The sequence below is a fragment of the Piliocolobus tephrosceles genome, chromosome 3 (assembly GCF_002776525.5).
Source record: "Piliocolobus tephrosceles isolate RC106 chromosome 3, ASM277652v3, whole genome shotgun sequence".
Lineage (NCBI taxonomy): Eukaryota > Metazoa > Chordata > Mammalia > Primates > Cercopithecidae > Piliocolobus > Piliocolobus tephrosceles.
In genome coordinates, this window is record NC_045436.1 from 121,011,740 (window position 1) to 121,026,240 (window position 14,501).

Consider the following 14,501-nt stretch of genomic DNA (forward strand, 5'->3'; position numbering starts at 1 on the left):
ACATATCCTGTTCTTGTCCCCTCATATCTGGGATGTGTCTTTCCAGTCACTGTGTGAGTCATGAGTCATGGTCCTTCCTTTGCTGTGTTGAATCACAGGTAGTCTTTGTGAAAATGCTCTGGTATCAGTTCTTATAGTGACAAAGGACTTTTTTTTTTCAGAGATAAATTAGCCTTAGCTGAATCATCCATTCGTCTGCTGCTTGCTTGTTTGCTTACTATTTTCTTTGGTTTCTTTTTAGCTGGGGGCTTAGCTTTTTGGGAGTATCAGGGATTGTGTCTGGCTCCTGGTGTCTATTTATCTTGGTTGTATTTCCTTTTAGGTTGCTCAATAGATATTTGACATTTGGGCTTCTACTCTGACTCTTTCTTAATCCCATCTCTCTGTGATATCACCTCTTTTCAGACAAGAGAGTCATTTGAATTTTTAAAAAATTATCTTTCAGAAAAAGGTAGTGAGGCCAAGAATGAGTTAACTCTGTCAGGAAGTCAGTCATATAGATCCTAAGAAGCCTCATATCCATTATCTGGGATTCAACAGCCCTTACATTTGTGGAATTAGAGAAAGAGGTGAGAGATATTGGCAGTTACTGTTAATTCACAGCCTTTGCTTAAATTTTGGAAAGGAAGCATGCAGAAAATTTTAGTACAGAGAAGAGACCAACATATATCAACATTTTCCCCTAGATTAATAGCTGACATAATATAGTAGAAAAAGTCAATCTCTGCAAGCTAAAATCTTGGCCCTACTCCTTACGAGCTGTGTGACTTAGAATTTGGTCATTAGCCTCTCTGAGTATTGATTTCTTCATATGTTAAAGGGGGATAGTAATATCTCAAGTGCTCTAATGTGGATTAAACATGATATGATGAGGCATATGGCACATGATAGAACATCAGTGGTTTTTATCTCGATTGCTATGCTTTCATAATTGGAAATTTAAGGTTGCAAATCATTAAAATATCTTCGTATATAAGTAAAGATACCATTGCATCTATGAATTTCAACTTTCCTCATGATTTGAATGTGTATATCATAGTTGTTCTGTGAGAAAATGAGAGGAACAATGTGCCTTTTAGCTATTTCTGATTGGACTGTAAGTCATAAACAATTTCAACACAAGAGAACTCCTTAAAAAACACACCCAAGTAACTTGAGATCCTAGTTAGGGAAAAACCCAAAGGTATTATAAATGTCAACCTTGCTTTGTTTTCTTATCCTGTTCTTACCTGTAGCCTAACAAAGACACACATTAAACACATTCATATTATGATGCACATCTCATACTGTAATTGTTTAAAGACACTTTCTATGTACATGGTTTTGAATGGGTATATATTTTTATAAATATATAAAAAACTAATAATGTAGTCTACGTTATTGCCTTTAAGAGAGAAAAGCAAAGGATTTAAGAAAAAATCCTAAGAGTTCCAGAATGCAAGATCTTTATACTGGAATACTCTACTTTCTATAAATTTCTTAACTGGAAGTTCCCTATAACTATACTGATATGTTAAAGGATAAACCACAGTTAAATATGGAAGCCTGAATTCACACAAGTCAAAAGGGGAGATATTCAGCTGAAGTTCCACATGGAGTAGGGAAAATTTTAAAAAAAGAGAAGAAAATGAGTGACTAGAATATCTAGTGGATTCCATACTTAAGGAAAAATGGGAGATAGTATTACTGTCAGAAGATTCCATTCATTATGTTCTCTATGAAAAGCACAGTATTGTGGGAAATAAAGGATGACAAGTATATGTAATAAGATAATATTTTAAAAATTACATCATTGTGCTTTTGTCTTTTGCATTTTTTCATGAATGAACAACCCCCCATCATGCCTGGAATATCCATTTGCCTTGGGTTAGGAATTTTACAATGAATATTTTGTAAGAGAATTATTCAACTTTTGAAATCTAAAGTAAAATTTATTCGTAGTTGAGGGAAAGCCATAATTTGAAAGCTAAGCTTTGTCATGAAAAAAAAAAAAAAAAAAAAAAAAAGTATTGTCTAAATCCTGCTAGCTCCAATGATCATTTCTAGAGCCAAGCCAGGACAAGATTGTTAACATTCCTTCCATAGTGTAGAAAGGATATTCCTTCCTTATTTAAAACTAAATTCTGAGGATTACTGCCTCAAGGAATAAAATTATGATAAGGTAAGTCCATGCTGGAGAAAAAAAGAAAAAACAACTTTTCTTATTGGGTAAATTATGAAGAGAATGAAAAAGACTTGGGGAAAGGAGGTTAGATGCACATTTACTCGTGCTCTCACTTGAAGTGAAACTCCAGGGGGTGGAGAGGCAAGTAAAAATAGAATCCACTGCTGCCAGTGGATGGGGGAGGGATGGCATCCGTGGTTCAAGACTGTCTTTTCTGCCCTCTTCTAGTGCTTCTTTCAGTGATACGAAGTTAAAACCAGGTACTGTGAATGGTCACCTGATTTTTGGTTCTTATGAAGGTGATTTTTTTGGTGTAGATGGTTGTTAAATTGGTGTCCTTGTTGGGTGACAATCAGTGGAGCCTTCTATTTGACAATCATGTTCTGCCCCTCTCTTGCTGCTATTTAAACTGCAGCCTCTGCGAGATTATAGATAAAAAAATATTTGAAGAGCCATGACCAGAGAACATTCTAAAATATATACCTAAAGGAATATTTGAATATTGTAATCCCCAGAATTTCGTATGTTCTCTTCTCACTTTCTTTCTTTTATTTGTTTTACTGTTTGCCACCCATTTGTTTCTCTATCCTGCTGAAAACCTCTACTTGTTCCCTTCTCTACTCTTCCTTTTCCACATCCTGATACTTAATATGAAATTTCATACTTAAAACTGTTACACTTTTTAAACAATTTTATATTGCCAGTGTTTATATATAAAAATCACATTTTGTCTTGTAAAAATATTTTTGTTTTGTAATATTTTTCTGCATATCTTTGTAGTATCTTTAAAATGCATGCTATTGGGGGAGAGGCCAAGATGGATGACTAGAAACAGCTATGGTCAGAGGCTCCCACCGAGAAGAATGAAAATGGTGAGTGAATCCTGCACCAACTACTGAGGTATCCAGGTTCTCTCACTGGGACTCTAGGAAGTTGGCAAGACCCACAGAGAGCAAAGAAAAGCAGGGTGGTGTGACGGCCCACCTGTGAGCCACATGGGGCAAGGGGAGCTCCCATACCCAGCCAAAGGAGGCAGTGAGTGATCGGGCTACCCTGCCTAGGAAACCATGCTCTTTCCATGGATCTGTGTAACCTGCAGATGAGGAGATCCCTCTTGTGAGCCCATGCCACTGAGGCCTTGGGTCCCAAGCACAAAACTGTGCAGATTCTCAGTGGCCACTCGACTGGAGACCACCTAAAACTATAGAGTTCCCCAGGGAAAGGGGCAGCCATCTTCACTCTGGTTGCCTGCTGCCTAAGACACCTGAACTCCCAGGGGGAGGAGAGGTCATCATCACTGCGGCTGCCTGCTGCCTAAGATGACTGAGCTCCCAGTGCTAGGGGCAGCTGCCATCACTGCAGCTCCAGTCTGTGGTTTTTCCCCCTGCCAGTGCTGGGGATGAAACAGGAGTTAAAAGAAATTAAAGAATGTCTAAGCAAAAATTCAGCTGTATGTAAGAAAACCCAGTTGTCCTGGAGGAAGAGAAAGAGCCAAAGTCCTTTAAAAATTAACTGCCTGTTTTTCTGTGGCTGGTGAGCCTTGTCTCTCCCCTTCCAAGGCATCATGAAGACTCTGTTTTTCTAGGTGTGCAGCTGCAAGGTCACTAGACAGATAATCTCAAGTTGTAAAACATGTTTTTCCTTGAAAAGTAAGAAATGATGTAACGCATGTCTCAGTTGAATAACTGTCTTTGTTTCTTGCTTCTGTAATATGCTTCCCCCTGCACAGATCTCCCCCCGCCCCACAAAATGCTTAAAAGGTAACCAGACTCTATGTTTGGGACTCAGTCTTTTTGGATGTTAATCTGACTGGGCTGGTGCACCTAAATAATAAATAATAAGTATCCTCCTCAACCCCTCGGTCTCTCTGATTGCTAAATTATCCCACTGCAGGAGACTGGATAGTTTGGGCCCAGGAGGAATTCTCCACAGCACAGCACAGCACATTGACTGTGGCAGATGGTGGCCAGACTTTCTCTTTAGGCCAGACCCTGACCTATCCTACCTTATTGGATGGGGCCTCCCTGCAGGAACTCCCTGAAACTCCAGCTAGTGGTTTAGGGACAGAACTCTGATCTCCCTGGGACTGAGCCCCTGGGGAGAGTGGTGTCCATGGTCTCCGTGGATCAGCAGACTTAGTCTTTCTCTCTGCTGGCTCTGGGGAATCTGGGCAGTCCAGACAAGTGGGACTCCCCCTAGCACAGCACACCCCCTCTGCTAAGGGGCAGCCAGAGTGCTTTGTTAAGTGGGTACCAGATCCCATGCCTCCTGACTGGGTAAGAACCTCCTCCAACAGGGGTTGCCAGGCACCTTATACAGGAGTATTTCTGCTGGCATCAGGCTGGTGCCCCTCTGGGACAGAGATCCCAGAGGAAGGAGCAGGCAGCCATCTTTGCTGTTTTGCAACCTCCACTGTTGACAATCCAGGTGCGGGAGGGACCCAGGCGAATAGTTTCTGGAGTGGACCCCCAGCAAACTGCAGCAGCCCTACAGAGATAGGCCTCAGGATTAAAAGAAAAACAAACAGAAAGCAACAACAACAGCAGCCATCAACGAAAAGTCCCATGTATACTCCATCCAAAGTTCGGCAACCTCAAAGATTGAAGCTAGATAACTCACAAGATAAGAAAGAATCAATGAAAAAAATGCCAAAAACTCAAAAAGCCAGAGTGCCTCTTCTCCCCCACTTGATTGCAACACCTCTCCAGCAAAGGCATAGATCTGGGCAGAGCATGAGGTGGATGAATTGACAGAAGTAGACTTCAGAAGGTGGGTAATAATGAACTTCACTGAGCTAAAGGAGCGTGTTCTAACCCAATGCAAAATCGCTAAGAGTCATGATAAAACACTACAGGAGCTGTTAACCAGAATAACCAGTTTAGAGAGGAATATAAATGACCTGATGGAGCTGAAACACACAACATGAGAACTTCACAATGCAACACAAGTATCAATAACCAAATAGATCAAGCAGAGGAAAGAATTTTAGAGCTTGAAGATTATCTTGCTGAAATAAGACAGGCAGACAAGATTAGAGAAAAAAGAATGAAAAGAAACAAAGCCTTTGAAAACTGTGAGATTATGTAAAAAGACTGAACCTGTGATTGAACTTATACCTAAAATGGGGATAATGTAACCAAGTTGGAAAACATACTTCAGGATATCATCCATGAGAACTTCTCCAACCTAACAAGACAGGCCAACATTCAAATTCAAGAAATCCAAAGAACCCCAGTAAGAAATAATAATCATCAGATTCTCCAAGCTTGAAATGAAAGTGTTAAGGGCAACCGGAGACAAAGGCCAGGTAACTCACAAAGGAAAGCCCATTAGACTAACAGTGGACCTCTCAGCAGAAACCATAGAAGCCAGAAGAGATTGGGGACCAATATTCAACATTCTTAAAGAAAATAATTTCAAATCCAGAATTTTATATCCAGCCAAACTAAGCTTCATAAGTGAAGGGGAAATAAGATCTTTTTCAGATGCTGAGCAAATGCTGAGGGAATTTGTCACCACCAGAGCTCCTGAAGGAAGCAATAAATATAGAAAGGAAAAAAATGTTACTAGCCACTGCAAAAACACACTTATATCCTTAATAAGGATACTTATTAAGTACAAAGACCAATAACAAAATGAAGGAACTACATCAACAAGTCTGCAAAATAATGAGCTGGCATCATGATGACAGGATCAGATTCACACATAATAATATTAACCTTAAATGCAAATGGGTTAAATGCCCCAATTAAGAGATGCAGAATGGCAAGCTGGATAAAAAGTCAAGACCCATTGGTGTGCTCGATTCAAGAGACCCATCTCATGTGCTGAGACATAGGCTCAAAATACAGGGATAGAGGAAAATTTTCCAGGCAAACGGAAATCATATAAAACAGGGGTTGCAATCTTAGTTTCTGACAAAACAGACTTTAAACCAACAAAGATGAAAAAGACAAAGAAGGGCATTACATAATGGTAAAGAAATCAATTCAGCAAGAAGAGCTAACTATCGTAAATATATGTTCACTTATTATAAGAACACCCACGTTCATAAAACAAACTCTTAGAGATCTACAAAAAGACTTAGATTCTCATAATAGTGGGAGACTATAACACCCCGCTGTCAATATTAGACAAATTATTGAGACAGAAAGTTAACAAGAATATTCAGGACTTGAACTCAGCTCGCAATCAAGTGGACCTGACAGATATCTACAGAACTCTCCAACCAGAACAATAGAATATACATTTTTTGGCACCAAGTGGCACTTACTCCAAAATTGATCACATAATTGGAAGTAAAACAATCCTCAGCAAATGCAAAAGAACTGAACTCATAACGAGCACAGTTTGTTTGGATTTGTTTGGATTTGAGCACAGTTTGTTTGGATTGGAACACAGCACAATCAAATTAGAACTCAGGATTAAGAAACTCACTCAGAACTACACAACTACATGAAAATTGAACAATCTGCTCCCGAATGACTCCTGGGTAAATAATGAAATTAAAGCAGAAATCAGGAAGTTCTTTGAAACCAGTGAGAACAAAGAGATCATGTACCAGGATCTCTGGGACGCAGTGAAAGCAGTGTTAAAAGGGACACTTATAGCATGAAATACCCACATCACAACGCTAGAAACATCTCAAATCAACACCCTAACATCACAACCAAAAGAACTAGAGAAACTAGAGCTAAAAGCTAGCAGAAGACAGGAAATAACCAAGATCAGAGCAGAACTGAAGGAGATAGAGACACAAAAAACCCTTTTAAAAAAATCAATGAATTCAGGAGCTGGTTTTTTTTTTTTTTTGAAAAAATTAGTAAAATAAATAGACCAGTAGCTAGAGTAATAAAGAAGAAAAGAGAGAAGAATCAAATAGATGCAATAAAAAATGGTGAAGGGGATATGACCACTGACCCCACAGATATACAAACAACCATCAGAGAATATTATAAACGCTTCTATGCAAATAAACTAGAAAATCTAGAAGAAATGATCGAATTCCGGGAACACATACACCCTCCCACGACTGAACCAGGGAGAAGTTGAATCCCTGAATAGACTTATAACGAGTTCTGAAATTGAGGCAGTAATAAATAACTTACCAACCAAAAAAAGCCCGGGACCAGACAGATTTACAGCTGAATTCTTCCAGAGGTACAAAGAAGAGCTGGCACCATTTCTTCTGAAACTGTTCCAAACAATTGAAAAGGAGACGCTGCTCTCTAACTCACTTTATGAGGCCAGCAACATCCTGATATTGAAACCCAGTAGAGATACAGCCAAAAACAAACATTTCAGGCCAATATCCCTGATAAGCATTGATGCAAAAGTCCTCAATAAAATACTGTCAAAACAAATCCAGCAGCCCATCAAAAAGCTTATCTACCATGATTAAGTCAGCTTCATCCCCGGGATACAATGCTGGTCCAACATATGCAAATCAATTTAATTCATCCCATAAACAGAACTAATGACCAAAACCACATGATTATCTCAATAGACACACAAAAGGCCTTTGATAAAATTCAACATCCCTTCATGTTAAAAACTCTCAATAAACTAGGTATTGATGGAACATGCCTCAAAATGATAAGAACCATTTATGACAAACCCACAGCCAATATCATATTGAATGGGCAAAACCTGGAAACAGTCCCCTTGAAAACTGGCACAAAACAAGGATGCTCTCTCTCACCACTTCTATTCAACATAGTGTTGGTAATTCTGGCCAAGGCAATCAGGCAAGAGAAGGAAATAAAGGTTATTCACATAGGGAGAGAGGAAGTCAAATTATCTTGTTTGCAGATGACATGATCCTATGTCTTGAAAACCCCATCATCTCAGCCCAAACGCTCCTTAAGCTGATAAGCAACTTTGGCAAAGTCTCAAGATACAAAATCAATGTGCAAAAATCACAAGCATTCCTGTACACCAGCAGTAGACGAGCAGAGCCAAATCATGCATGAACTACCATTCACAATTGCTACAAAGAGAATAAAACACCTAGGAATATAGCTAGCAAGGGAAGTGAAGGCCCTCTTCAAGGAGAACTACAAACCACTCTTCAAGGAAATCAGAGAGGACACAAACAAATGGAAAAACATTCCATGCTCATAGATAGGAAGAATCAATATTGTAAAAATGGCCATACCACCCATAATAATTTATAAATTCAATGTTATTCCCATTAAACTACCATTGATATTCTTCACAGAATTAGAAAAAAATACTGTAAAATTCATATGGAATCAGAAAACAGCCCCATAGCCAAGGCAATCCTAAGCAAAAAGAATAAAACTGGAAACATCATACTACCTGACTCCAAACGATACTAGAAGGCTGCAGTAACCAAAACAGCATGGTACTGGTACAAAAACAGACACATAGGCCAATGGAACAGAATAGAGAACTCAGAAATAAGACCGCACATATGCAACCGTCTGATCTTCGACAGACCTGACAAAAACAAGCAATGGGGAAAGGATTCCGTATTTAATAAATGGTGCTGGGAGAACTGGCTAGCCATATGTGTGGAAAATTACCTAGGTTGATAGGTGCAGCAAACCACCATAGCACACGTTTACCTGTGTAACAAACCTGCATATCCTGATCATGTATCCCAGAATGTCAAATACATTTAAGTTAAATTTAAAAAATGTATATAACTTTTTTTTACATGAGTTCTCCACATTTGAAAAGGTTATTATTATATTGTATGATTTTTGGTCTTGTGAATGAAATGATTTTTAAATTATTTACAGTTGGCTGATAGTGTTAAAGTTACTTAATTTGGTATATTTATTTTTTGTATTAAGTTACTGTGAAATTCTATTTATTAGTTCAGTTTTCCTCTTAATTAGCTTGGAATTTCTATGTAGAAAATCACATTTTTGCAAATAGTGTTTTTACCTGCAAGGCGTTAAATGTTCTTGTATAATTTCCTGCTATATTATATTATCGTGAGCATACAGAGAACTGTTGATAGTATTTATATCCTTAATTTTTAACAACTAGAGAAACCATGGCTTAAAGGGAATGAAAACCCATATTAACACCAGCTAGTCAATGAAAGTATGCATATTAATCTATAATGAATCTCTACAATCCCTACTGAAACAGATTTAGGTCATCTTTTTAGTTGATGTGAAGTAACTGTATGGCCATTGGTGTAGAACTAAGAATACATCATCCTCTTTTCAATATTTATCAAGGGCTTTTTGATAAAATTTTCATTGTTTAAATAGATTTCTGGAAATTGTATAATAATGATTAAGTCTCTGTTTACAACTGTTCTCTTTCCTAAACCAAAGAGTAGGTAAGAAGGAATAATTTGTAGTATTTGAAATGTGTCATTAAGCCTAAATTTCTCATCTTACTGTTAATTAGGCTTCTAACTATAGCTTTCATGAGGAAATCCTGACCAGCCAATATTGCATCATGACTGGTTTCATTCATGAATTACGGACATAAAGTAATTTCTCCAGTGACAGGTACTTGATTTATGGATAGATAGTGAGAGAGATAACTAACCAGTTAGTACGCTCATTGGAGATGAATGAAACAAAACACATGGTCTAGAAAGGCATGGACATTGATGAGCTTCAGTGTTCTGTGAATTTGGAATAGAATACAAATTTGGCTAGAATTCAGTAAGAGTAATAAGCATATTTTAGATGAGGAATAGAAATGGAGGAGAAATTGAGAGATGGTTAGGGCCACACTTGGGAATAAAAATTCCAAAGAGCAAAGTTGGGGAGTCTGTCATACTCACCCCTGAGCCTGGGGATTAGCTTTGGTATACAATTATCTCTTGTTTATGCCTATTAGTATACAAGGCCCAAGAAAATAAGTCAACTCCTTTATTTCTGTTTTTTACCGCTCAGTATCAGAAGTCTAGTTTGTTTCAGTGTTGAAATATATCTAGTTCACAGGACCCCAGGGAAACTACCTAATTCATTTTAGAAAAGATTCCTGGTAGTTCTAATTTGGATTGCTAAGGATAAAATTAAAGCAATATTTTTCCTCAAAATCAGTGCCATGACCTTTTAGTAGTCACATGACTCCCGTGAAACATGTATGTGCATCTATATGTGTACTGTGCTGTAATTTAAAATATATTTTTACTGTGGAACATAGTAAAAATTTTGAAAAATAATGCTGCACTCAGAAGTGTCGGAAACCCCAATATTGACCAGGAAAAAATCTAATTCCTGCAAGGGTAATGTTAGAGCAGTGATTAAGGAGGAAGAGAGGGGTTAGGGTGTCAGTGGGTAGTAGTCTATCCCCAGCATGGAGGTATATTTTATCAGTGATGTTGTTTAAAATTGTTGGTGAGAGGTGATCATCATAATAACCACACCAACTTTGTTTTAAAATTCTTCATAGATAATGTACTCATTTGTTTCCTACCTGCAGAATAGACTGCTTCTATTAACACTGGACTACAGCTTTGGTTTGTCATGGCTTTGTAACAGCTGTGGAAGTTCCAATAGCAGACACTGGAAGACATCTAAGAAACAAAAGATTGAGTTTCTAGAGTGTTTAGGATTTTTAATGTACTTGAAGAGACAAAACTAGAGTAATACATAAGACAATAGCAAATAACACAAACCCACATATAATTAAGGGCTAAATTGTATGTCATGGATTATAAGCGATAGAAATCTATCACTTATAGAGGAGGGTCTAAGAGTTACGGAATAGTATGCTACTGTTACTAAACTGTTGTTGTTGTTGACGATGATGTAATATTTATTAAGTGATTTCCTTTTCTTTTTTTCTTTATTTTTTTCTTTTTGAGATGGAGTCTCACTCTGTTGCCCAGGCTGGAGTGCAGTGGTGCGATCTCGGTTCACTGCAACCTCCACCTCCCGGGTTCAAGCAGTTCTCAGCCTCCGCCTCCCAAGTAGCTGGGATTACAAGCGCCCACCACCATGCCCGGCTAACTTTTGTATTTTCAGCAGAGACAGGGTTTCACCATCTTGACCAGGATGGTCTTGAACTCCTGACCTCGTGATCGACCCGCCTCGGCCTCCTAAAGTGCTGGGAATACAGGCATGAGCCACTGTGCCTGGCTTATTAAGTGATTTCTTACATAGTGTTCCAAGAAATCTATCACATATAGAGTACAGGCTAAGAGTTAATGGAACAGTATGCTACTACTGCTAAACTGTTGCCATTGTTGATAATGATGTAATATTTATTTAGTGATTTATTAGCGTTCCAATTCATCTACATTCATTATTTCATTTGCTACTCAGAACTATTCTAAAAGATAAATGCTATTTTCATCTTTCTTCTGCAGATGAAGAAATGGAGGCACAGAAAAAGTGATTTAACCAAAGTCAAAAAGTTCGTAGCAGAACAAAGATTTGGGTCCAAGTAGTCTATATACAGGAACTGCACTTTAAACTGCTGTCCTAATCTCACAGAGATTTCATTAAGGAGGTGTTAATTAGACTGAGCTTTTTCAAAGTGTCATATTTAAGTGAGAGAAAAGAATGTAGAGAATACTGCAATGGGAAGGAGGCTGTGATAATAGAAGATAAATTACAAAGTTAGAATGAGAATTACATGTTTTAAAAATGACAAAGCTTAGTTAGATTTAAAGTTCATAATGTGACCTATTATGAGAAATGAAATTGGGATAGATTTAATTCTTAGAAAATTTTGAAGGTCTAGTGTATTCTTGATGAAGTAGAAAACAGAGAGCCAAAAGATTTTTTAAAAAATATGCATATGATGAAAATGCTTTTTATGGGCAATTACAGTCTTTAGTGAGCATGAATGTGTGTTGGAAGGAGAAAGAAACAAATGGAGTTCAGCTAGAAATCTATTGGAAAATAGAAACCCCCAAAACTATGAAGAGACCAAAGAATGCTGTGTAAGTCAGTTCCTGCAGTTTCACTGTACTGCTTAAAACTGATAAACTTGTTTTAAGAACTATTACACATACTTATCAGCAAGGACACCATTTCACACTTGACCTTTGACTGATAATAGAGTATGTATACCTTTGAATATGGTTATAATGAAGTAATTAACTTATATATTGATAATTCAAATGTGACCTTTTTCTCTTAGGTGTAAAATACATGTTTTGCTTAAAAATAAAGTTTTCTAAAAGAAACAATTAAGATCTGACAAAAAATTATTGACTTGAACATTGATGTGTTCCAAGATATACTTTTTGAGTTAAAATGCTTATATATTTCTCTCAGTTCCAGAATTTAATGAACAAATGGAAGTGATCCATAGAAATGAATAGATTTTATCATGAGTTTCTCCAATTTTTATTGTCTTAGTTTTTTGAGACAAATCATATCAATTCTTTATAATAAAGGCCACCCAATTTGGTCTGCCTTTCCTCAGGCAGGCAGATTCATTCATTCTAAGTCATGGGACTCTCTGTGTCCGTTAAAGGTGGCCTCTTCTTTCCAAGATTGCATCTTCTGGATGCTCATCTTTTGGATCTAATTGCTCATACCTGGAAAGGTGCGATTCTGCACTAAATTCCCTTATGTTCTTTCTTCAGTGGAAGAAATAGTACATTGATTGCATCACAAGCACAAGGCAAAACTTAAGGCCAACCTTTGGGTTATTAGTAGGTATAAATTAAATTATTTGCTGATGACTCATTTATTAAATTAAACATTTAATTAATTTATTTTAAAGTCAAAAATTACAGAGAAGGGCACAGAATCCTTTTAGAAAGCCTATTCTAAATGTTGGGGTTTTAAAAAAAATTTTCTTTGATTTTGAAAAAACATGATCAATTTGGCAGTATCTTAACTCTCCCCTTTACATCCTGGTGTAATGTCATTTTATCATTGACTTTTCCTTATTGGTATATTGCATCAAACATGCATTGTCTTTTGACTGATAATAAATCATTCAACAGTGCAGCAATAGAAACCAGTGTGGGCTGGGCGTGGTGGCTCATGCCTGTAATCCCAGAACTTTGGGAAGTCGAGGCCAGTGGATCACTTGAGGTCAGGAATCCGTGACCAGTCTGGCCAATAAAGTGAAACCCCATCTCTACTAAGGATACAAAAATTAGCTTGGTGTGGTGGTGCCCACCTGTAATCCCAGCTACTGGAAGGACTGAGGCAGGAGAATCGCTTGAACCCAGAAGGCAGAGGTAGCAGTGAGGCAAGACCATGCCACTGCACTCCAGCCTGGGTGACAGAGCGAGAATCTGTCTCGAAAAAAACCCAAAAAACAAAAAACAACAACAATAAAAAAAAACAGTGTGGTATTGGCCCACATGTGGCAACACGTGTCTAACTAAGGATGCTGAATGCTAATGAAAGAAAATTCACGTGTAGTAATTTCACTTTTATAGTATAAATTACTAATGCCTGTCAACCCTCAGAATTTGTTTTATGAAGACTTGTAAAGCTGTATGAAGATTACTCTTTTTAAAATCTTCACATGCTACATGAACTAGGACCTAATAGTTCCATGTTTTAATCATTTATCACATTTTTGTTTTTAATATACTATATTCTTTCAGAGTAGTTTTAAGTTTATCATGAAATTGAACAGAAGGTCCAAGGAATTCCCATGTACCTTCCTCACCCCTCCCACACACAAACTGTTACCCTGCTTTTTGTAGATAAATAATATTTTACGTATTTATGCAATACATATGAGTGCTTTCTTTCTACATGCATAGAATGTGTAATGATTACATCAGGGTATTTGGGAATATCCGTAACATTTCAAGTCTTCTAGCTACCTTGAAATATACAATATGTTGTTGACAACTATAGTTGCCCTAGTCTACTATCAGATATTAGAATTCATTTCTTCTATCTAAGTTTGTACCCGTTCACCAACCTCTCTTCATTGGACCTTCCTACACTCACTGCCTTCACAGCCGTGGGTATCTATCACTTTATTCTCTAGCTGCATGGGAACTTGTGGAATTTGTCTTTCTCCACCTGGCTTATTTAATTTAACACAGTGACCTCCAGTTCCATCCATGTTGCTGCAAATGATATAATTATTCTTTTTTATGACCTAATGGTATTCCATTGCTTATATATGCCACATTTTCTTTATCCATTTGTCTGTTCATGAACACTTAGCTTGACTCAATACCTTTACCATTGTGAATAGTGCTGCAATAAACATGCAAGTGCAGGTGTCCTTTTGATACACTGATTTATTTTCTTTTGTATAGACACCCAGTAGTGGGATTATTGGGTTATACGGCAGTTCTACTTTTAGTTTTTTGAGAACTCTTCATACTGTATTCCATAGTGGTTATACTAACTTACATTCCCACTCATAGTGTATAAGAGTTCCATTTTCTCTGTATCCTCTC